The sequence below is a fragment of the Myotis yumanensis genome, unplaced genomic scaffold (assembly GCF_028538775.1).
Source record: "Myotis yumanensis isolate MYYU_CA2020_CCGP unplaced genomic scaffold, mMyoYum1.0.hap1 SCAF_3, whole genome shotgun sequence".
Lineage (NCBI taxonomy): Eukaryota > Metazoa > Chordata > Mammalia > Chiroptera > Vespertilionidae > Myotis > Myotis yumanensis.
In genome coordinates this window covers 69,220,631-69,233,186 of record NW_027223754.1, presented here as the reverse complement: position 1 = coordinate 69,233,186, position 12,556 = coordinate 69,220,631, and positions in this window count along the sequence as shown.

Below are 12,556 nucleotides of genomic sequence, written 5' to 3'. Positions count from 1 at the left end.
ATGGCAGTGTTCAAACTGAATACTCTCCATGTGAGAAGAGAAACATGTTATAATTTAATAAAAGTTTTATGGTTTGGGGAAATAATTAGAAATAATATAGATTACTTCATGAAAATAAAAATAATAACTAGCAATTATTAAATATATTCTATATAGTAGTTACAATGCTAAGTGCTTAATATATGTGATTTTGTTTAATTCTTACAATTATCAATGATTTTCATATGAGAAACTTGATTCTCTGATATGGTTAAATGCTGAGGTTGACCTGCAGACCCTGAGTGACAGAGGAATGATTACTCTGACACACATTTCTGTGAAAGACAGGGCTAAGGGGCTGCATGGCTTGAGAAACCAAACAGCCCCGTTGGCCTGCCTCCTTAGGCTTTTATTTAACAACAGCTTGAACTAAAGTTAACTATTAGATACTATCAGCAGGGTAAGCATCCTTGAGAAGACACATGTATCTGCAGTGTCCTTTAAGCAAGGACATCTAAAGACTAAACATAAAGGTTCCAGTAAAACACCCAGGGGCTTGGACTTTTTTGGAAAAGTCAAGGCAGGGTCTGCTGCCTTTGGCAAAGACCACCTAGAGGCCTCTGACCTTTTGGAGATTCCTCCTATAGACTTTCCCCACAGTTAAATAACTGTCCCTAACTAATAAAGTAAGTGGCAGAAATCAGGTCAGTGGGAAGCAACAAACTAAATGCACTCAGAGGTTCAGAAAAGGACTGCTTATTCACACCGGTGATGGCCCAGTGGAGTCTCCTCCAAAGGCTGAACACCAAACACAGCAGGGTTTGACCTTATATACATCCCCAGGTTCTTTGTCTCCCATGTATGGCACGCATACACATTCTAGACATTCTTTCTACTTTACATGCTAAGCTTCCAGGTATTTTGCTGGCTTTCCACACTTATTGCAGTTTGTGCTGAAGGCGTGTTGCCTAGAGTGCAGAAGGAGGACTTGGTGCCTTACCTGAGCCTAGGGGAAAGTCCCTGGACCGCAGGCAGAGAGTGCCACATGTGCACATACGTAGACCTCCCTACGTCTCACTGCCAATCAGCCAAGAAGCAAGCGGAATTACAGAAGCCAGGGGCATGGTCATAGTGGTGCAGACAAAAGGGGGGTCTATTTGCTTTTGACTTGCCTTCTCAGTGGTAAGGTGAAATTTACAAGAAGGCCTAATTTTAAAACATGTTTGTGTTGGGGACAATCCAAATATATATATATAATTTCAGAAAGGAAGGGAGAGGGAGATAGAAACATCAATGATGGGAAAGAATCATTGATCAGCTGCCTCCTGCATGCCCCCCCCCCCCCACCACTGGGGATCTAGGCTGAAAGCCGACATGTGCCCTGAACGGGAATCGAACCATGACTCTTGGTTCATAGGTTGACACTCAATCACTGAGCCACACCAGTTGGGCATGTTTGGAACAATATTAATGAGTTGTATAGCCTCAAAACAACCAACAAAATTTAACACATATTTTGCAATGGTTATTGTTTATTTAATACAAGTTAAGATTGCTAGAACTGCCTATTAAAATAGTAGATCTACTATGGATAAAGAGTAAAGTACTAATTTTTTACCTGAGTTCGTGGTTTATCTGATTTTTCATCATTACTTTTTGATGCTGTATGCCTTTCAATACTGCTGTATATGTATTGACCAAAATTATTACCACCTATAAAATATTGTGTCCTTACTAGTCCTACATAACATTTTACCCCAGAATCTAATATCTTTAAATAATAACTTTATTTTGCTCCAGGTTTCAAGAATGGCTCACTGGGCAATTCTAGCTTGAGGTCTTTCATGTAGTTGCAGTCAGATATTGATAAGGTCTGCAGACCTCCAAAATGGCTCACTTACTTGGTTTGGGGTTCATCCTGACTGCCTACTTTGAGCTCATTTGCAGCTGAGTGCTCAAATATGGTCTTCCCAGCTTGACAACCTCAAGGTGGTAAGACTTCTCACATAATGGCAATATCACAAGAACATGTTCAGAAGTCACATATTATAACTTCTGCTGCTTTCTATTGGCTACAAACAAGTTACTAAATTCAATAAGAAGGGAGAAACTTCATCTCTTTATGAGTATTATGTCAAGGAATTTGCAAATATGTTTTACAACTTTCACCAGTATATTGGGGATATACATATAACACAAAATGATTATCTCCAAATACAGTAGGAATAAAAAAAATTATAACTAAGTATAGAATTTATTTTAAAACTCAGTAAATTTTTCATATATTTTATCTTATGTTCTTTTTCCTATTTGAATGCATTCTATCCTTATTTGCCAAATTTGAAAAATACTTGAATGAATAATGAAGTACTGGGTCTCTACCCCAATGATAACTACTATAATATTTTGTTTCTTTCTAGTCTTATTAAGATCACAAAGAAGTCTTTCTTAAGATTGAGATATATAATTCACTAAGTTTCTCATTTCCCATGCATGCTGCTCAGTTCTCGTTTTTGTCTTCAGTGTCCCGCAGGTTTCTAGAGTAGGCCCAGTCCCGTCAGCACCCCTTTAGGCTACACGGAAACCAGTCTGCAGGCATCCTCAGTCACTGTTCTATTATTCTAATACCAAACTTTTTAAATTATTCGGTGATGTATAATGCATTTAATGTTTAATAGATAGTATTAATCCCTTGTCTTGTTTATTTTTCATCACATTTTCTGGCTTATCTACATTTCTATATGAGTTGACCTGAGATAACAAAATACTCAACTCTGTATTCTCTTTCCATTTTCCACAGAATCTCAATGCTGCTAATTCACAACACAAAGGATCCTCAGATTAGTATAGTTTCATCTTATCTGAGTTGGAAGGTATCTGTGGGAAACAGCCAAATAGGTCTCTATTTTTTTCTCAGTTAGAATATCTTTATTGAAGCAAAATGTTTCCATTCATGGAAAGTATTTCTTTATCCAGATTTCTTAATATTATATTTAGGATAATGTTTCTTGAATTTTCTAGTGTGCGACATATTTTTTTTGAGCGTGTGTGGTTGCTTACTAGTAATGTGTTTTTGTTTCCTCTGTGTGTGTGTGTGTGTAAAGTGTTTAGAAATTTAAAAATAAAGCTTGTTTTTAGTAAATGTGAAAATGACGAGACTTTGAAGCTTTGAAGCATGGAGCAGTTGAAATAAATGTAAAAAACATAGTCTCTTCTCTCAGAAAAATCATTCTATACTGGGTTCTGACAGCACAAGAAAACAAAATGTTAGTTGTGGGTAGCATAAAATATATGTGTTTTATATAAATGACTATCTTAAATAGAAATTTTGGTATTTTGAATTAAATCAGTTTTACCTCTGGCCCAATAACATTACTAACTTTTAGAACACCCCCAAAATACAAAGCCAGGAAAGTTGAGAACAAGAAAATGTAGCCTAGACATCCTGGGGAAGTTGCAACTGCTGAAATTCCTACCTAAATATAGTGACATGACTGCAATTTAAGTGTAAGCTATAGTAAAGGTAGTTTTAGAGGACATAAAAAAGAAAACACTTTTATAAAGAATAAAAGACAGAAAACCAAATGGGAAAGAATCACTCTTATGCATATAGAGTTATAAACATAAATATTTTTACTTGTTCTCAAGTTTAAAATTTATTTTAACATTATAAAGTATGTCTAAAAGATAATTTAAGTTGTAAATTTTGTGATTTAATAAGTCTTGCCTTAAAAATAGACCCTAGAAATTAGCCTACCACACAATAATTATCTGTGAATGAAATAAATTAACTATAAATCAAATGGTCATCTTAAATTGCACTAATTATAAAAATGTTATTCTGATAAAGGGAAATTAAATTATATTATTTAGGAGCGACAAACAGGTAAAATAACTTTATTATGAGTATAATTTCAAATTTCAAGCCACAAATATTTTCTTAATCATGCCTATAATTTAACTGAGTACAATCTAAATACAGTTAACATTATCATAAACTCCTTTAATCTTCTCATATAGAATTTCATGGGCAAATAATACAGAGAGGTGAACTATTATTGTATATGCTTACTAAGCATATAAAGTCAGCATATGCTTAGTAAAGTCATGAAGAATGTTCTCCTATAGTCAGAATATATTGGTTTAAGTTATAGCCCTTAATACTGTCTAACTGTATAACTTAGTTTCCTCATTTGTAAAATATGGAAAATGGGCACCTAACATACAGTTATTTTGAATAGTATACTTTATAAATAAAATATTAATGTTAGTTACAATTAATGTTTAAATTGGACAATCTCTTTGCAACCAGGGTTTTAATTGCTCAGTTCATTATTTTAAATATATTTCATTGATTTTTTACAGAGAGGAAAGGAGAGAAACAGAGAGTCAGGAACATTGATGAGAGAGAAACATCAAACAGCTGCCTCCTGCACACCTCCCACTGGGGATGTGCCCACAACCAAGGTACATGCCCCTGACAGGAATTGAACCTGGGACCCCCCAGTCCTCAGGCTGATGCTCTATCCAGTGAGCCAAACCAGCTAGGGCTCATTTTATTTTAGTTTTCTTTAAGAGGCATGGGCACTTAAATAAATGGGCACTTATATAAATTGAGTCCAGAATTCAGGATACCTGATCACAATTATGGGCTCATCTAACCTAGAGAACACTAAAAACCAAAGTTAGTTTTCATTGTTAAATGCAAAGTCTGAAGATCATTTGATATACGTTTTATTCAACTTGACAAATTAAAAGGTATTATGCTGAATTTTATTATAAAAATGTGTATACTAATATATAAATACATATACAAGTGTTTTCAGAACAAATGTGATATTAGATAGAATTTTAGTTGGTAAACTTAGTAGAGATAAAAACTTTTATACATTGTACATGATCAAAATGGAGTGGAAATATAGTGCTAACAATAAATAATTCAAACCTCAAACTTATGTATATATAAAAAAATCAGGAGTTTTCTTTGGCTAGCTATATTCTTTTTCTGATAGACATACAACAGAGATTTTATTGGTTCCTTATGTTGTTAGACTGAAAGTAACTATCTAGGTTAGCTAAACCAAAGCTCTTATCATAGAACTATATTTAAAAACAAACAAACCAACAACAACAATAAACTGCTTGGCAAAAGCAAACAAATTAAGGGCCTCACATGTCTCTGGCCCTGGTATAAAAATGTTGAAATTGCATTCCTAAATGAATTCAAGATAAATAACTGAATGCTTCACCACATTTATTAGTTGATTTCTTGATTCTTCTTTTCAATATGAAAATTATTTAAACAGATTAAAACTTACATCATTAATTATATTCATATAGCAATAATAATATGTACAGTCAGTTATAATCATGCATATTGTATGCTATACATGAGTTTCTACATTTCATTCATTCTAAGATGGAATTTTTTCACATTTTAAACCTTTAATTTTAAATCACACAATTGATATGATTAGAAGATATTGGGTATATTTTAATTGACATATTTTTAATTGTAAGCTTCTTAACATGATGTAAAGTAATGATGCACTTTACAATTTATGTCATCTTTCATCTTTCAATTTCTGGCAGGTTTTCCTTTTATCTTATACTAGAAGCCCAGTGCATGGAATTCTTGTACTCAGGAGGGTGTGTGTGTGTGTGTGTGTGTGCCTCAGCCAGGCCTGCTCCCTCTTGCAGTCTGGGAGCTCTTGGGGGATGTCCGACTGCCGGCTCCCCAAAGGGGAGCGGGCCTTAGCCGGCAGTCAGACATCCTTAGTGCTGCCCCAGAGGTGGGAGAGGCTCCTGCCACTGCCACTGCGTTTGCCAGCTGTGAGCTCAGCTTTTGTATGCGCTCCCCTTGTGGGACACACTGACCACCATGGGGCAGACACTCAACACAGGAGCTTCCCCCTCGTGGTCAGTGCAAGTCATAGCAACTGGTCATTCTGCCATTTGGTTGATTTGCATATTAGCCTTTTATTATATCAACACTAATAAAAGAGAAACATGGTAATTAGCATATGACCGCTACCCTTCCCATTGGCTAATCAGCATATCCTTATGCAAATTAACTGTCAGCCAAGATGGCGGCCGGCAGCCATGCACTGAAGCGAACAGGGAGGCTTGCTTTCTTCAGTGACTGCGGACTCCAACGTTCCCCGCCTGCCGCTGCTGGCCTCTCAGCTGCAACTCTAAGCAACTATGTACTATGTTGCAAATAAGAAGCTAAACAAAACCCCAGGGTGCAGCCGGACTGAAAGCCAGCCGGACCGCAACATTGTATCCATGTTTTCAGCAGCGAGGCCTCAGAGTTAAAGCTGGCCCAGAATAAAAAAAAAAGGAAAACAAGGAGCGGTTGGGAGCTTCAGTCACCTGCTTCCGGAAAACAGCCCTCAGCCCCTCACCCAGACTGGCCAGGCACCCCAGTGGGGACACCCACCCTGATCCAGGACACCCTTCAGGGCAAACCAGCCAGCCCCTACCCATGCACCAGGCCTCTATCCTATATAGTAAAAGGGTAATATGCCTCCCGGCACCGGGATCAGCGGAGCAGCGAGGCTACCAGCACCGGGATCAGCATGACAGGGGGCAGCACCCAAACCCCCTGATTGCCCTGCGGCTCTGTGTGTGACAGGGGGCAGGGCCACAACCTCCCCATCTGCCCTGCTCTGTTCGTGACAGGGGAAGGCCCCCCAACCCCCTGATCAGCCCTGCTCTGTGCCTGATAGGGGGGAGCTCCCCAATCCCCTGATTGCCCTGCGGCTCTGTGTGTGACAGGGTGCGGCGCCCCAACCCCTGCCCCCCCACGGGCCCTGCTCTGTGTGTGACAGGGTAGAGCCATAACCTCTCCATTGGCCCTGCCCCGAGTGTGACAGGGTGCAGCGCCCCAACCCCCTGATCCGCCCTGCTCTGTGTGTGACAGGGGGTGGTGCCCCAACTCCCCTATTGGCCCTACTCTGTGAGTGACAGGGGGGAGCTCCTCAACCCCCTGATCGGCCCTGCTCTGTGAGTGACAGGGAGCAGTGCCCCAACCCCCTGATGGGCCCTGCTCTGTGCGTGACAGGGGGTGGCACCGCAACCTCCTCGTCGACCCTGCCTTGAGTGTGACGGGGGCGGTGCCCCAACCCCCCAATCGGCCCTACCCTGAGCGTGACTGAGGGTGGCATTGCAACCTCCCGATCCGCCCTGCTCTGTGCATGACAAGGCAGTGCCCCAACTCCCCAATTGGCCCTGCTCTGAACCTGACCAGGGGCTGCACCTAGGGATTGGACGTGCCCTCTGCCACCCAGGAGCAGGCCTAAGCCAGCAGGTCGTTATCTCCTGAGGGGTCCCAGACTGTGAGAGGGCACAGGCCGGGCTGGGGGACCCCTTTTCCCACAACCCCGAGTGCACAAATTTTTGTGCACTGGCCCTCTAGTAGGATAATAAAAGGCTAGTATGCAAATTGTCCCCTCTACTAGGAGTTCAACCAGGGTGCGGAGCTTGCCCACCAACCATTCATGGCCCCTCCCCCTGCCAGCCCTGCTCCTGATCGCCCCTGCCAGCCAACCACCCATGGCCCCTCCCTCTGGCTGCTTCTACCCCAATAGGGGGCTGGTCCAGCCAATCTTCTGTGTCCTCTCCCCCTGGCCGGCCTGGCCCAATCAGCCCCAATTGGGGTGGGCCAGCCGGACCCCACCCATGCATTAATTAGTGCATCGGGCCTCTAATTATATAATAAAACCTTATTTATATTTCAGATGTGTATTTACATTATAGTGGCAGTAATGAATAGGAAGATAGGTGCTTTGTGAGAGCAAAGCTTGGTGGACTCACTCTGCATGAGGGCAGAATCGAGGAGAGTGACAGGTGGTTGCCAGGATGTTGATGTCAACCTTGGGATGCTTCATAGAAAATGCAGGCAGGAACTCTGGCCATCAGTGACTCTAATTTTTTGTCATTATTCTTCTGTGATCAATGACATTCTGGTCTCTTTGAAAATTATCCTGAAATGAAAGATCAAAGTGAGCAAGGATCTCAATTAATCAGGTAAATAATAAAAAAGTAATAATTATACTGAAGAGATTATGATGATGATTATCTTTCTATAGATCCATTAGTCTATCTAATGTATGATTAGAGAAAATAAACAGTTTATATGTTGCTTTGTTTATGAAGTTTTCTTGGTCTGTTTTGAAAAGAAATATTCTTTCTCTATGTAGAGAACACTGGGGAGAGGGCTTCCTATCATTTCCTTTCTTATCCTTGTCTCTATAAAGTGAACGGCATCAAAGTCTGATATCAGTTGGACCATGATTTATTAGAAGTGTAAAGGGCTCACTTTATTAGACACTTGTCATTTAAAACATTCCTCTCTATGCTTCTTCTTTTTGCTTCATGGATTACTAGGAAGTGGGACCTTACTTCTCCACTTCAAAGTCACATGCTCTCTGTTCACTCTCTCACACAGAAATAAGCACAGACTGTTTCCCAGGTCATGAGCTAGGCCAGTGGTCGGCAAACTGCGGCTCTCGAGCCACATGCAGCTCTTCGGCCCCTTGAGTGTGGCTCTTCCACAAATACCACGTGCAGGTGTGCAGGTACAGTGCAATTCAAACTTCGTGGCCCATGCGCAGAAGTCGGTATTTTGTGGAAGAGCCACACTCAAGGGGCCAAAGTGCTGCATGTGGCTTGCAAGCCGCAGTTTGCCGACCACTGAAGGCAATCAAGGCTAAATAGGAACTAAGCATGAGAGACAGAGAATTTATCTCCTTCTCCACTACCAAGCCTGAGTGAGAGCCAAGCACATAGCCTTACCCAAAGGCTATGTGAACAGAATTGGAATTTGTTCTGAAGACCTAGTTACCTTGCTTTCTTTTCCTACAGATAGAGCAGAGGATGCAGCTCTCAAACCCAAGGTTGCATGGTTTCATGAAAGAAGAGGTTAGCCTTTGTCCTAAATAATATCCTCCAATATATTTGGTTACTACCTTTCCCCTGTATATTCAGACGTGAAAGAAGTAAGGAGTGATGAGAATACCACAAAGATATGAGCAGGTATCATTACAACCTAATTCATTCCTGCACCATATGTCCTTTAGATACTGTGTCTTATTTAATCCACTCAACATTTCTATATAAAACTGTGGTTACCCTCATTTATTGGATAAGATAATGGAGCCCCAACAAGGTTAAAAATTCACTTTGATCTGACAGGTGGCAAATGACACAGTCAGAGGTCAAACCACAGTCATTCTAATTCCAGAACTTAAGTTCTCACACTATATTGAACACAGGCCAGTGCTCTGGGCTTAGTGACTCTAAGAAAGCAGCTGCTAAGTGAAGATCATAGACGTTTCCACTGTGACTCAAAAGACACAATTGCTGTTCCTGCTGTTGCTTCCTTGCTTGCATGTGGAGCCACGAACGTCAGCGCAGATCTGAGGACGTTCGCTTTTGATTTTGACCATCATCTCCATGGGTGGACTGTGGGTGCAGACAGTGAGATGGTAGATGACAAACATGTCTAGTGGCACAGGTGTGTTCCCAGATGGGTCGGGAAACATCACAGGCACAAAGAAGTCGGTCTAAAGGAGAAGGGTAGTAGACCGCTTCCTTATATCACAGCCAGCAGGGCTCCTCCTGTCTTTACTTTGGGTTCTGGCAACCCAGAGTGGTTTCCTTGGATACAGGAACTCCCTGCTTAGAAAGATTGAATCATCAAGTGTGTCTGAATTTGTGTCGACCAACACAATAGGACAAATGCTTCCTGAAAAATAGGAAAGGCTCTATTTTTAAGAAAGTGGGCACAAATAGATTTTAAAACATTATATATGTTTCTCTAGTTTTAGTTATTTTATAGTGATCTTAAGTTCAATCTTAGAAAAAATGTAGTAGAAGTCAGTGTTATAGTAACACCTTTATTGGCTCTAAAAATGGATATTTGAAACATCTTGTTTACAAAATTATTTTATGATGCTGCTTACTATATATTAGAAATTACCTGAAAATAATAAACATATTATATTTATTCCTCTTTCTAAAGATTGAATGCAAATATGGAATACAAGGAGTATTACAATTATTATTTTCAGGGTATCAAATTGTGAATAATATCTTTTCATTTTTTTCTATAACTCACAGCACCTAGGACAATGTCTTAACTATGAAATTTTCAGTATTTTTTGAGGTGAGGTTGCCTTCTCTGACTTTTGAATAAACTAAACAATGTAAAGAGTGTACTGAATATTTTTACCATTCTAACTTAAGTACCAACTCAATAATTCTACATCTTTCAATTTTTTATTAATTAAATTTCTTGGTGTGACTGATTAATAGGTTCATACAGTTTTTAAGTGCACATTACTATAATACATGATCTGTATATTGCATTGTGTACTCATCACCCATCGCCAAATCATTTTCTGTCACTATATATTAGGTCACCTTTACTCCTCCTCCCGCTTCCCTCTGGTAACCACCTACTGTTGTCCGGCTGTGTTTCTGAGTTTCAATTTTACTTTATACCCCACATGAGTGAAATCATATGATCCTTAGCTTTTTCTAATTGACTTATTACATTTAGCATAATACTGTTTAGATTCATCTATGTAGTTGCAAATGGCAGTAGTTCATCTTTTCTTATGGCTGACTAGTATTTAATAGTCACATTTTATTTAATCATCTATGGAAGGACACCTTGGTTGTCTCCATGTGTTGGCCATTGCGATTAATGTTGCAATGAACATAGGGGTGCATATATCGTTACAAATAAATGTTTTTGAGCTTTTGGGGTACATACCCATATGGTAACTCTATTTTGAGTTTTCTGAGAAACCACCATACTGATTTTTTACTACAGTGGGGCCTTGACTTACGAGTTTAATCCGTTCCGTGACAGAGCTCGTAACTCAAATTACTCGTATGTCAAATCTTAAAGTGAACGAGTGAGACACGTGATGCTGGGCTGATGTTGTGGCGTTCACTGTGACGTTCGCTGTGCCAACTAGCGGTGGGGTATCTGAAGCTGGCTCGTAACCCGAATTTTAGTTCACAAGTCAAAGCAAAAAATCGGCCGAGAGACAGCTCATATCTCGAAAAACTCATTAGTCGGGACACTCGTAGGTCAAGGCCCCACTGTAGTTCCATTCCCACCAGCAGTCAATGAGAGTTCCTTTTTCTCCATAACCTCTCCAACACTTGTTGTTACTTGTCTTGTTGATAATAGCCACACTGACAGGTGTCAGGTGGTATCTCACTGTGGTTTTGACTTGCATTTCCCTAATAGCTAGTGAAGTTGAATATATTTTTATATATCTGATGACTGTGTTTGTATGTCCTCTTAGGAGAGGTGTCTGTACAGATGCTCTGCCCACTTTTTCATTGGATTATTTGTTTGGTTGGTGTTGAGTTCTATGAATTCTCTACATATTTTTAATATTAACCCATTGTCTGAGCTGTATTTGCAATTAACATGTCCCATTTAGTTGGACACCTTTTTTGTTGTTGTTGTCAGTTTCTTTTGATGTGCAGAAGCTTTTTAGTTTGATATAGTCCCATTATTTTTTGCCTTTAGTTCCCTTGCCTTTGGGGTCAAATTCATAAACTGTTCTCTACGACCAAGGTACATAAGTTTAGTACCTATGTTTTCTTTTATGTACTTTATTGTTTTAGATCTTATATTTAGGTCTTTGATCCACTTTAAATTAATTCGGTAAAAGGGTACAAACTGAAATCTAGTTTGATTTCTTTGTATGTGACTTTCCAATTATCCCACCACCATTTTCTCCATTATGTTTTTCTTAGATCCTTTGCCAAAAATTATTTGCCCACATACCTGTGGTTTTATTTCTGGGCTCTCAATCCTGTCCCATTTGTCTGTGTGCCTGCTTTTTCGCCAACACCATGCGGTTTTGATTATCATAGATTTGTAGTATAATTCAAATTAGGTAGTATGATAACTTGGCTTCATTCTTTTTTTCTCAGGATTGCTTTGGTTATGTGGGGTCTTTTGTGGATCCATAAAAATCTGGTGATTTTTTTGTTCTATTTTTTTAAATGATATTGGGATTTTGATGGGGATAGATTAAATCTGTATAATGCTTTGGGTAATATGGCCATTTTAACTATGTTGAATCTTCCAATCCTTGAACATGGAATACCTTTACAGTTCCTTGTGTGTTTTTCAGTCTCTTTTAATAATGCCTTGTGCCGTAACTGGTTTGGCTCAGTGGATAGAGCGTCGGCCTGCGGACTGAAAGGTACCAGGTTCGATTCCGGTCAAGGGCATGTACCTTGGTTGCGGGCACATCCCCATTAGGGGGTGTGCAGGAGGCAGCTGATCGATGTTTCTCTCTCACCGATGTTTCTCACTCTCTATCCCTCTACCTTCCTCTCTGTAAAAAATCAATAAAATATATTAAAAAAAAATAATGCCTTGCAATTTTCAGTATATAGGTTCTTCACATAATTTGTTGTTTATTCCCGTTTTTTGTGTGTGTTTACTATGTTGTTGTTGAAATTGGAATTATTTTTTCATGTCATTTTCTGAAGTTTCATTGTTATTATATAAGTTAGAAGTTGATTTTTATACATT